Source organism: Vidua chalybeata, chromosome 10 (assembly GCF_026979565.1).
Source record: "Vidua chalybeata isolate OUT-0048 chromosome 10, bVidCha1 merged haplotype, whole genome shotgun sequence".
In the NCBI taxonomy this organism is placed as follows: Eukaryota; Metazoa; Chordata; class Aves; order Passeriformes; family Viduidae; genus Vidua; species Vidua chalybeata.
The window spans coordinates 6,983,500-6,993,762 of NC_071539.1; the positions used below are offsets into that span (position 1 = coordinate 6,983,500).

The 10,263-nt window shown below is 47.7% G+C and overlaps 1 protein-coding gene across 1 annotated transcript in view; it reads right to left on the reverse strand.

The window, feature by feature from the left end:
* Window positions 1–8,868, reverse strand: part of GNB4 (G protein subunit beta 4) — a 30,903-nt gene extending 22,035 nt beyond the window's left edge. Inside the window, exon 1 of the mRNA XM_053951954.1 lies at window positions 8,739–8,868. The gene's annotated coding sequence lies outside the window, so the exon portion shown is untranslated. The remainder of the gene's footprint in view (window positions 1–8,738) is intronic.
* Window positions 8,869–10,263: the final 1,395 nt, after the last annotated feature.

Genomic DNA, 10,263 nt, shown 5'->3' on the forward strand with positions numbered 1-10,263 from the left:
GCAGTCGCAAAACAGACAAAGGAAATCAGTTTAGAAATTAAAGTGAAGTGATTCTTAAGTTTACTTGTAAAAAACATCACTCACTTGAGACTGTTACCCTTCATTTGGCTGACAGCTCATGAGACTGGTTTCTTAAGCTCAGAGATATGAGAGTTTATTTCTAAGACCCAGCTGAAGTCTAAGCCAAGTATATTCATAAAACACATACAGAAAGGCCTTACTCTTCTTAACCCACACATATTAGATTCTAGAAAAAAAGCCTCATGAAATTCAGTGTTAAGCATAAGGCTGAGAAAAGCACAGGAAGGAAGGAATTTTTTAGTCATGAATATTTCACAGTCCAACAGTGATTTTTCCAAAATTAACATTCTTGCATCTTATATTCATTATGTTCGTTTCCAGGTCAAAATGTTTTGGTACATAAGCACAGATTTATTTTTATCACACTCCCTGCAAACAGAACTACATGTGAAATTCAAATTATCTTGTCTTTAGTGACTATTATAATGATTCCACAGTAAAAACTTGCTTCACTGACCTCAGGACACTTCATCACTGAACAAATTATTGCTGGTTCAAAACATGTAAGAAATGGCAAGAAAGATCTTAATGAAGCAGAAAGATATAACCTAAGTAAGAAGACAGAGATGGTTCCAGTCCAATTTCTTCCTTGGGGACAGACAGGTGGACACACATATGGAGTGAGCTGAGGATTTTTGTCTCTTCAAATACCCAGCCATACCCAGAAGCCATTTTAACATTTTAGTAGGAAAAGTGTACTGCAGAGTGACAATTCAAAGTCATTCTGAAAGACTCTAATTTACATTTAAATCCACTTCAAAGCAAGTTTGACTTTGGATTTTTTAAGGGGCTAATGCATTGGTATTTACTGAAGTGGCATCATGTAGGGCCAAGCAGTGCTATGCATATAAAATCTGGTCTGGCACCTACAGGCACAAAAGATTACTGAAGCAGCCTCCTGTTATCTGAGAGTGAGCAGACTGCACAGCGTGCATAAAAAGCAGCCAGTGCACAGCAAATTTTAGATTTAAAGTCAGCGAAGATACACATTAAGAGAAACTATAGTGTCTACAGGAAAAGTGTCTTCATTCATCTCAGATGACTGTTCACTTGCCTGCAATAATTTCTGGCTGACACTTTTTGAAAGTGGAGCATTCTCACTCTCCTGAGGAGCAGAAAGCCCAGCAGTACCAGCTACACACACACACAGTATCCTCTCAAATGTACCATCAGCTCGGGAGAAGCCATGCATTTGATGGATCCATGGTCCCCAGCCCCTTCCCTCCTCCCACCCAGCACCACAGGCACCCCCCTGGTACCGCAGTCACAGCGAGGCATTATGTGCAGCTCATCCCCACGCAGCTGAACACAGCTTACAGCTGCACCCTTTCACAGCAGAACAAGGCAACATCAACATCTGAGCTTTTTAAAATACCAATTATCCAAAGGTCAGATAAAACTACTGCCCTCAGGTCTCATTTTAATTTTGCTTTTACATTTCTGGTCAATTACTTGTGATTTGAAGCCATGAAAATTAAGTTCTCTTCCAGACTAGAGTTCAGGTTACCTTAGTAGGCTTTTCAAAAAAAAAAATAAAAAAAAAAAAAATTTAAGATTCACATTTATATGAGATGCATACACTTCAAAAAAATCTACCAAAAAACTCACACTACAGAATGATCAGAAATCCAGTGCTAGGAAGTAAAAACCCTATGTACTGTTTTTTCACCCCTATTACTGCAAATATAGGATTAAGAGCACACAGGCTGTGTAGCCACTTCTGGTACCACTTGTGATGAGATTGATATATCTAATCTATATTCCTTGGAAGTGCTTTTGATGTTTCTCAAACAGTAATGTCTGTTTTCAAACAGTCACTTGCTAAAGAAGATACAACATCCAATACTGAGGAAAGAAGTTATGTTAAGGAAATCAGTAGCACTGTGTTCTTAATTATCTCCACACTTGCAGGGTTCTCAAAACAAAGGCTGGCTTTGTAGAAGTAATTTTTAACTGGTTCGAAGTCAGAAATTACATATCTGCCTGGAAAGAAAATGGCCCTAGATTAAGCTTCCAACAGAAGAGGATAAAAGAGAAACAAACTGCTGCTGCAAAGTACAGTATTGATTCCCACCTGTAGTAGTCTTCGACAAAGTATAACTTTTTTATTTTTTATATGAAAACTTTTTTATGAATACATGATGCTCACTAGGTTATAAATAGCAGAATTCCCCTCTGGAGACAAAGCCTAAGGTTATACACAGGAATCATCAGTCAGGCACCATGGCCAGGAGAGAGCCCATGGCTCCACAACCTGCTTTGCTCAAGGGTCTTTCCAATCCACTGGAACTTCTGTTGCTGTAAATGCTCCCTCCATGTCTCAGTCATGGTCAGCCAGGCCAGCTCAGCTAAATCCATCTGTTCTAGTCCTCACCACAGAGCAGACACTGCTCTTGGAACTCTTTTGGGTTTAATGTTTGAGATTCACATTCCACCACTCAAGTTTTTCTCAGCAATAGTGACTGACAGATTGGTAAAAGTGGCTAAAGATTCTTGAGCTCCTGCTGCCAGAAGCTCCAGGCCAAGCACAGAGATGCCTGACTCCATGAAAAGGCAAACACAGGCACAGCTCTGAAACTCTGCAGCAATTCAGCTGTTTGCTAAGGCTGTTGGCCTTTCAGCTCTCCTCCTGCCACAGCTATCAAAGCTCTACAACTCAGGGCCATGAGCTTTCTGTAGAGATTGAGAGCAGAGAATTCCTTGAGCTTCTGAATCAGCACCACCAGGAAACGTCAACTTTCTTCACTCCATCCCTTTTCAAAGTGCATGTTTGGCTTTTGATGCCCCTCTATCTGCATTTTTAAGAACGGTCTAACAGATAAGCAGGAAGAAAAAAAGCCTTAATCATTTCCCATCTCCAGCTACCTGACCTTCCAAATTAGCTGCTTTTTCCTAAAGTGTGGGCAACTGCAGTGAAGCACTCACATCATCAAAAACTCATTTCCAGGACATTTACTCTGGACTAGAATTTTATTTTTATTTTGCTGTATAAAAATAAATAAAAAATCCAGCTCCCTCTTTTGGGATGCTTCCAAGACAAAAAAGGAGTTTCCCCTTTCCTGGTGCCTATCTTAGAAATTAAGGTTATGTTTGTAGCACCAAAGCCACAGTTTTACTTCCAGCCCAATCTCATTCTCCATACTTTCAATGAATTTTGTATTTAGACACCTTGTATTAAAACTACTTGAAAAAGCAATTAAGAAGTTTCTTGTCCAACAAGTGTCATGCAGTGAGAATGAAAGCAGGCATTCACTGTCCTATAAAAAGCTGTAACACTTCCCTGTGGACCACTGCTCTTCTCCCTGAGATTGTCAGGAGCACCCAACCCCCTGCTATGTCCTTCCTACCATTCAATGGAAGGAAAATGGTACTAACATCATTATTAATTTCTTGAAATTCTAGGACATCTGGACTTAATGCTGTCATGGAAACTTTGCTGTGCTGTTTTTTTTAACTCTGCTTTATCGTGCCTAATGTTGATATTACAACAAAACTTAATCTTCCCATCAGCACTGTGCACAAGCAAAGGCTCCAATCTGCCTCCTCAACAGCAAGATAAACACATGGTCCTAAACCTAATTCATACTTTTTTTTTGGGGGGGGGGAGTGAAAGCTTTTATAAAATTTAACTACCTAAGACCTAGTGTACTCCAATTTACTAATTTTTAGTACCGTGGCATTACATTGTACTGTCAAAATCTTTAAGGCAAATCATCAACACTGATCAAAATCACTAGGTACACATTAAATTTAGTGTGTGAAATCAGATTTTGACAAGCATAACATCCATACATAGAATATGAATACTTTTTTCAGCTCAGTAACAACTAAGCTCAACTTAAATCAAGAACTGAAAGAAAAAAAATGTCTTCCTTTTCCAAGCTAGGAATAAAACTGTTTTATATAAACAATCACCTAAAGCAACCAATTATGATACAAAGGGTCACCAGAAAAATACTCCGATCAAATATTTCTTTTAAACAGACCAATTTTAAATATAATCTGTCAACAATAGATCACAAAACAGCATCTTCAATTTTAATGCAAGACTTCAAAGGCATACAAATGCCACACAAATTTAATTTCAATATATAAGCACAAAATTACACAAGTGCAATTTATGCTAGATGTAAATACTACATATATATATATAAATATCAGAAAAACACATATTAAAAAATAATCCAACAAGAATTAAATCATCAGGTTATCCTGAAACTGCTTGGATGCTCTGTGCTGGACTAGATGCTGACCACCTGAATTAATGCCTGCATGATGAAAACAAACCAGGCAGGTCCAAGAGTTCCCACTGCTGATTGCAATGAGGTGATTTGTTCTTGTAAAGCTGCCAGTCACTGAAAGCAACTCCAAGACCAATCTCATTTAAGAAGCACATTCAATCCTGGGATTGATTTTATTATTTCATTTTGTTCTCCTCCCCACCCCATTTGAAAATTAAAACCTTATAAAATAATTTTAATGTTAACATTACTCAGCTCTTTTAATGTTTCAAAACACTGGGATTCACAATGACTCAAACATTTGGCTTACACTGAAAATCCATATGATTAATATTTGTCTGAGATCTAACGTAACAAGGAGGGGGAAAATAGCTCCTGCAAATTGTCAAATCTGTTTTGCCCCAAATAACTGATTTTATGTAATAGGTGGCACTTGAGAGTGCTTTTTGCTCTACAATACAATCAGGCACTTCCATCTTTCCCCTTCTTTCCAGTTTAAGCCCTTTTGGAAGGCAAGAGATTGCAAGAGTTACAGTAACTGAATCAAAATCTGGCTTAGTGCTTGTCAGAATTTCACAAACTTTTGGAAGCCCGGACACCTTAAAGGAAATGAAACCATCTTCAATGAACTGCAGAAGTATTTGCCAGCCAATGTCCATGTGTAGTTGTGTTAATTCTGGCTTTCATAAACCCTCAGCCCAGCTCTCTGGCAGTGCCCACAGTAACTCCAGTGATCTGTCTGCACACCCAGCCTCACTGGTGGCATCCAAGCTGACATTCACTCCAAGCTTTCACCAGTCCCCCTCTTGCTCTTCTGTTTCAGGTCTCTGCAAAGCCAGCTCTGTTGTTCAAACACTGCTGAAGACATGTCCCCACGGCTGAGCAGTGCCATCCTTTTAATTAAAGCTGCAGCTCAGTGCAGCCCTGCCTCCTGTCATCCTTCATGGAGCTTTCTGCTCCATGAATCCCTCTGCACCAGAATCAGGTACCAAAGCACAGCCTCAAGAGAACAGCACACACTCTGTGTTTTTCAGGAGCATTTGCTGTAGTTCTGTTTCGGATCTTTCATGTAAATTCTGTTACAAAACTCTGGGTTGCAAAACACAGAAATTTCATACAAGAACAAAACAATAACAACTAAATTTAATTACACACTTCCGAAGATGAAGTAAGTGACAGTTTTGCGTCCAATTAGAAAAGAGAAAAATGTTGGTGGAACTTAAAAAATGTTTTCTTGGTTAGCAATACTATGAGTACTTTCTAAACAGCCGGTTCCAGGCACTTGGGAGCTGCATTACTCTGAGCATTGATATTTCCAGACAGTGTTAAGTACAAAACACAATCACTGCATTATCACTGTCCCAAAGTATTCACCTTCCAGGAGCATGCACAGCATGTCAAGCTCAGAGATTTTGAATTTCTTACTAGTTTGATAAGACATTTCGAAGTCATTTCTGAGATATAAAAAAATATAAATTACTGCCTTCAGTAACACAACAGTCATGAATTAAAGACTCTGGCAGAAAAGAAGAGTAACTGAAGAAGATCACTTCTCTAGATACTGTGGGGATTTTTTTATTTGTATTTCTTATTCACCTTCAAAATCTTTTATTCATAAATTTTGTGCCATTTTTGAAATTCCATAATGGTCCAGGAGAGAACTACACAGTTCTGTATTCAAAAATATTTTTGCAAGGTTTTCTAGTGAGGTTTCTGAGTCTATATTTTTCTTTAGAAACTTGAAAAGTAAAATACTTGGACAAATTAAACACAAGATGCATTAGTCCTCAACTAAGCAACATGAAAATACAGCTGAAACGTTCACTATCTAACATAACACATGACATTTGCAGCCAACAATTTTTTAAGATTTAAATGACCTGAGCAGTTAATCAAGACTAACTTTCCAAGCACTCAGGAAAGGGCTGAAGTAGAGATAGAGCAGCAGCTATTTGCTGTAGCACTTTAACAAAACAGAAGAGAGAAGAAGACGCATCTATAACCTGAAACTCAATTTTTTCATGATTAACAGGTGAAAGGTATATACTATGTGCTATTATAGCAGCCTTAGTTCTCAGCCCGTTAAATCTGTATAACCCATCTACATTGTCCACCGTGAAAACTGCTCATTTTAGAGAAATAATAATTCAAAATATAGTTTGCCACAGCAGACACACAATGAGACATATCCACACACTTACAATCTCCCTCATTTCCCTAGCCCCCTTCTTCCAAGATAGCATCAGTCTGTTCTTTGGAAGCACAAATTAACTTCACCACAGCTATCGTGCTTAAAAATCACAAACAAACACTGCAAAAACCCACTGAAGATTCCCATCCCATTAAGAGACTTTCAGGACTGTGTGTGCTTGTCATGTGGTTTGTTTCATCTTAATTTGTTGATATAGTTATTATTCCTTTAGCACAGCTTCAGACTTCCTCCAGCTCTAACCAGCAAATGCATCTCCTGCAGCTGACACTTCACTGCCAGGTTAGTGACCATCTTTGACATCACTTCCCATATTTCTAACAGAAGTCAGGAAGCAGCTTCAGGTTTTCCTCTGAACACTCCCATGACTTTGCAGACTCATGTCCCTGCTATTCCTACAGAACAGTTTTCATCTCTCCCTGTGCTTTCACAGCAGGTTTTACAGGCTGGTACCTGTCTCCTCTCTCTGCAGCATTTTGCCATTCCTTCCTTCTCCAGTACTCTCCACCCAGCAGAGGAGCATCTACTCCTCTGTTGCTTCAGAAACTGATTATACCTAATTAAATTAAGCACTTTTTCCCTCAGCTCATACTTAGCTTTGAGACTTACCCGGCTTCTGTTTCAGAACTGAAAACCATCCTGGAAAATCATGTACTTTCCAAGCTACAATAACCAGCCTAATAAAAGACAACATGCTCAACTGTATAATTAACAGGAGGGAACGGATCAGAGGTTTATTTTGCATTAGTTCAGATAATATTACAGCATAAACTAGTCTATCACATCTATAGCTGGTAGCAATTTGGATGCTTTTCACAATTTCCAACAGAAATCAAACTAAAAATTAAAGAAGACAATAGTCTCAGCAACAAGTGCAAAATTAAAAAAGCAGATTCAAAATAAATCTGGATGGAGAAACGAACGACACCTACGAAGTATGACACGAAAAGCACCTAATGACTTTGCACTTTTCCTAAAGACGGGGAGCACCTTCCGATTCACCTTTGCCACAACAGTCACGTAAGGCATGCAAGTCACAGCCCCTCGCCACAAAGCCGATTTACGGAATGCCGAAACCCAAACGAGAGCTGGGTCCCTCCAGTCCGGTACAGACCCGAGCGCGGAGCTCCCCGAGCGGTTCCCGCAGCCGGGGAGCCGCCTGTCGCTGCCCGCAGCACGCACCGGACCCGGCGCCGGCCCGGCCGATGCCGCTGGGCTGCCCGGAGCGCTCCGCACGCCCCGCGCCCCGGCCGGCACTGCCCACGCCGGGCTGTCCCCGACCCCCAGCAGCTCCTCCCCGGCCGGAGGGGCCCGCGGTGCCCCGCACCCCGATGTGTCACCGCCGCCGCCGCGGCGCCGAGCCCGACCCGGCGGCACCGGGGGCCGCTGGCCCTGCCCCGCCCGCTCCTCACCTCCCGGCCCGGGGTACCGAGCCTCTCCCTCCCTTCCGCACCCCCCGTCGCCGGCAGCACCTCGGGGACCCTCCGCGGCCCTGCCCCGGCCCCTCCCTTCCCCGCGGAGCCCGGGCGCTGCGCCCGCGCTCCGCGGCGGGCGGGACGGCACCGGGTGATGCCCGCCCGCCCGTCCCGCCGCTCTCGGCGGAGCCCGGGACCGCGCCCTTGCCCCGCGGCCGCCCCGAACCCTCTCCCGCGGGGCTGTCCCTGCCGGGGGCTTCACCTGCCGGGGTCTCACGGCGCTGGGGCCGCTGCCGGCGGCGACGCCCGAGCACTGCCTGCCTGCCTCCCGCCCCCCCCCAGCGCTGCTGTGGTGCCGCCCATGCCCCCCCCAGCGCCGCGGATGGGGCCGCCCAAGGGGCGGGGCGGGCGCGGCGCTCCCGGGCGGCCCCGCGGGGGCAGCGCCGGACGCGGCACCGGGACCTCCCCGGGACCCTCCCCGGGACCGGCGAGCCCGAGCCCGCCCCGCTGGGGCCGAGCCCGTCCTCGGGCTCCGCGGCCTGAGCGGGAAGCGCACTGGAGCCTCCCGCCCGCCCGCCCGCAGCCCCGCGGGAGCGGCCGGCGCTGCAGCCGCGCCCGGAAGCGCGGCCGCGGCCCCACGCGGCCCCGCCCGGGCGAGGCTCCCCGGCGCGGCGAGCGGAGCCGCGGGGGGACCGGGCACCGCCCTGGGGCGGCCGCGCGGAGCCGCGGGGGACGAGCAGAGCCGCCCGGGGGCAGAGCCCGGCCGCGGGGACATCCCCCGGGCGGAGGTACCTGCGGTGTCCGGGCGGCCGCGGAGCGCGGTGTCACCGAGCCGCCGCCATGGCGCTGCTGGGGCGGGAGCGGCTCCGCCCCGCCCGCATGGACCGGACAACGTGACGGGCCGTTACCATGGCAGCGCCGCGTGACGTCAGAGCGCGCGCAGCGCCACGCCCCCTGCGGGCGGCGCTTCTGTCACCCCGCGTGTGACAACCGTGAGGGAGCGGACCCGGGGCGGGGGACACGGGGCAGGGGGACAGTGAGGGTGACAACCGTGAGGGACCGGACCCGGGGCGGGGGACACGGGGCAGGGGGACAGTGAGGGTGACAACCGTGAGGGACCGGACCCGGGGCGGGGGACACGGGGCAGGGGGACAGTGAGGGTGACAACCGTGAGGGAGCGGACCCGGGGCGGGGGACACGGGGCAGGGGGACAGTGAGGGTGACAACCGTGAGGGAGCGGACCCGGGGCGGGGGACACGGGGCAGGGGGACAGTGAGGGTGACAACCGTGAGGGACCGGACCCGGGGCGGGGGACACGGGGCAGGGGGACAGTGAGGGTGACAACCGTGAGGGACAGGACCCGTGGCGGGGGACACCCGGGGCGGGTGACAACCGTGAGACATGGGACACTTGGCATGGGGACACTGAGCGTGGCAACCGTGAGAGACGGGACACGGGGCATGGGGACACGGGGACTTGGGGAATATGGACACCGGGGAATGGGAGCTTTGTGGGTGACAAGCCTGAGTGGTGGTGGGACCCCAGGGCATGGGGACCGAGAGGATGGGGTCACTAGGGAATGGAGAGCTGATGTGGGGACCCAGAGATCTCACCTGAGGGTAGGGCCCCTGGGAATGGGGACTTGGGGGTGGGGACACTGGGGGACATCAGTGACATGGAGATGGGGGTCCAGGGAGCAAGGCATGGGTGGTGGGGACCTGTGGAGAGCAAGGGTGGGAGTGGGGATGGGGACGTGGGATGTCCCCTGGAGCCAAGGGGAGCGCTGCCTTCCGGGAAGGCTTCGAGTCGCTGAGCAGCCACAGGGCAGGCAGCCCCTCTGCTGCCCCCGGGATTCCACGGCTGATGCTCCACTGCAATGGCCCCGGGAGCGACCCGGGGGCTCAGCCTGGAGAAAAGGAGGCTCAGGGGGGACATTATTGCTCTCCACTGACAGGAGCGTGCAGCTGGGTGGGGTCAGGCTCTGCTCCCAGGGAAACAGCCACAGGACGAGAGGACACAGCCTCAAGCCATGGGATGTTTAGCTTGGACATTCCTTCCATTAGAAGAATTTCTTCAAAGAAAGGAGTTGAGGGTGGTGGTGGGGTCACTGTCCCTGGAGGTGTTTAAGGAAAGACTGCTCATGGCACTCAATATCATGGTCTGGTTGACACAGTGGTGTTCAGTCATGGGCTGAAGTTGATGATCTCAGAGGTCTTTTTTTAAGTGATTCTGTGAGCAAGTAAAGTCCTGTCTCCTCCTCAGCATGCAGCAGGGAGTGGTGTTTCTCTTTGGTTAGCAGCAAGGACTGCCTCCACTG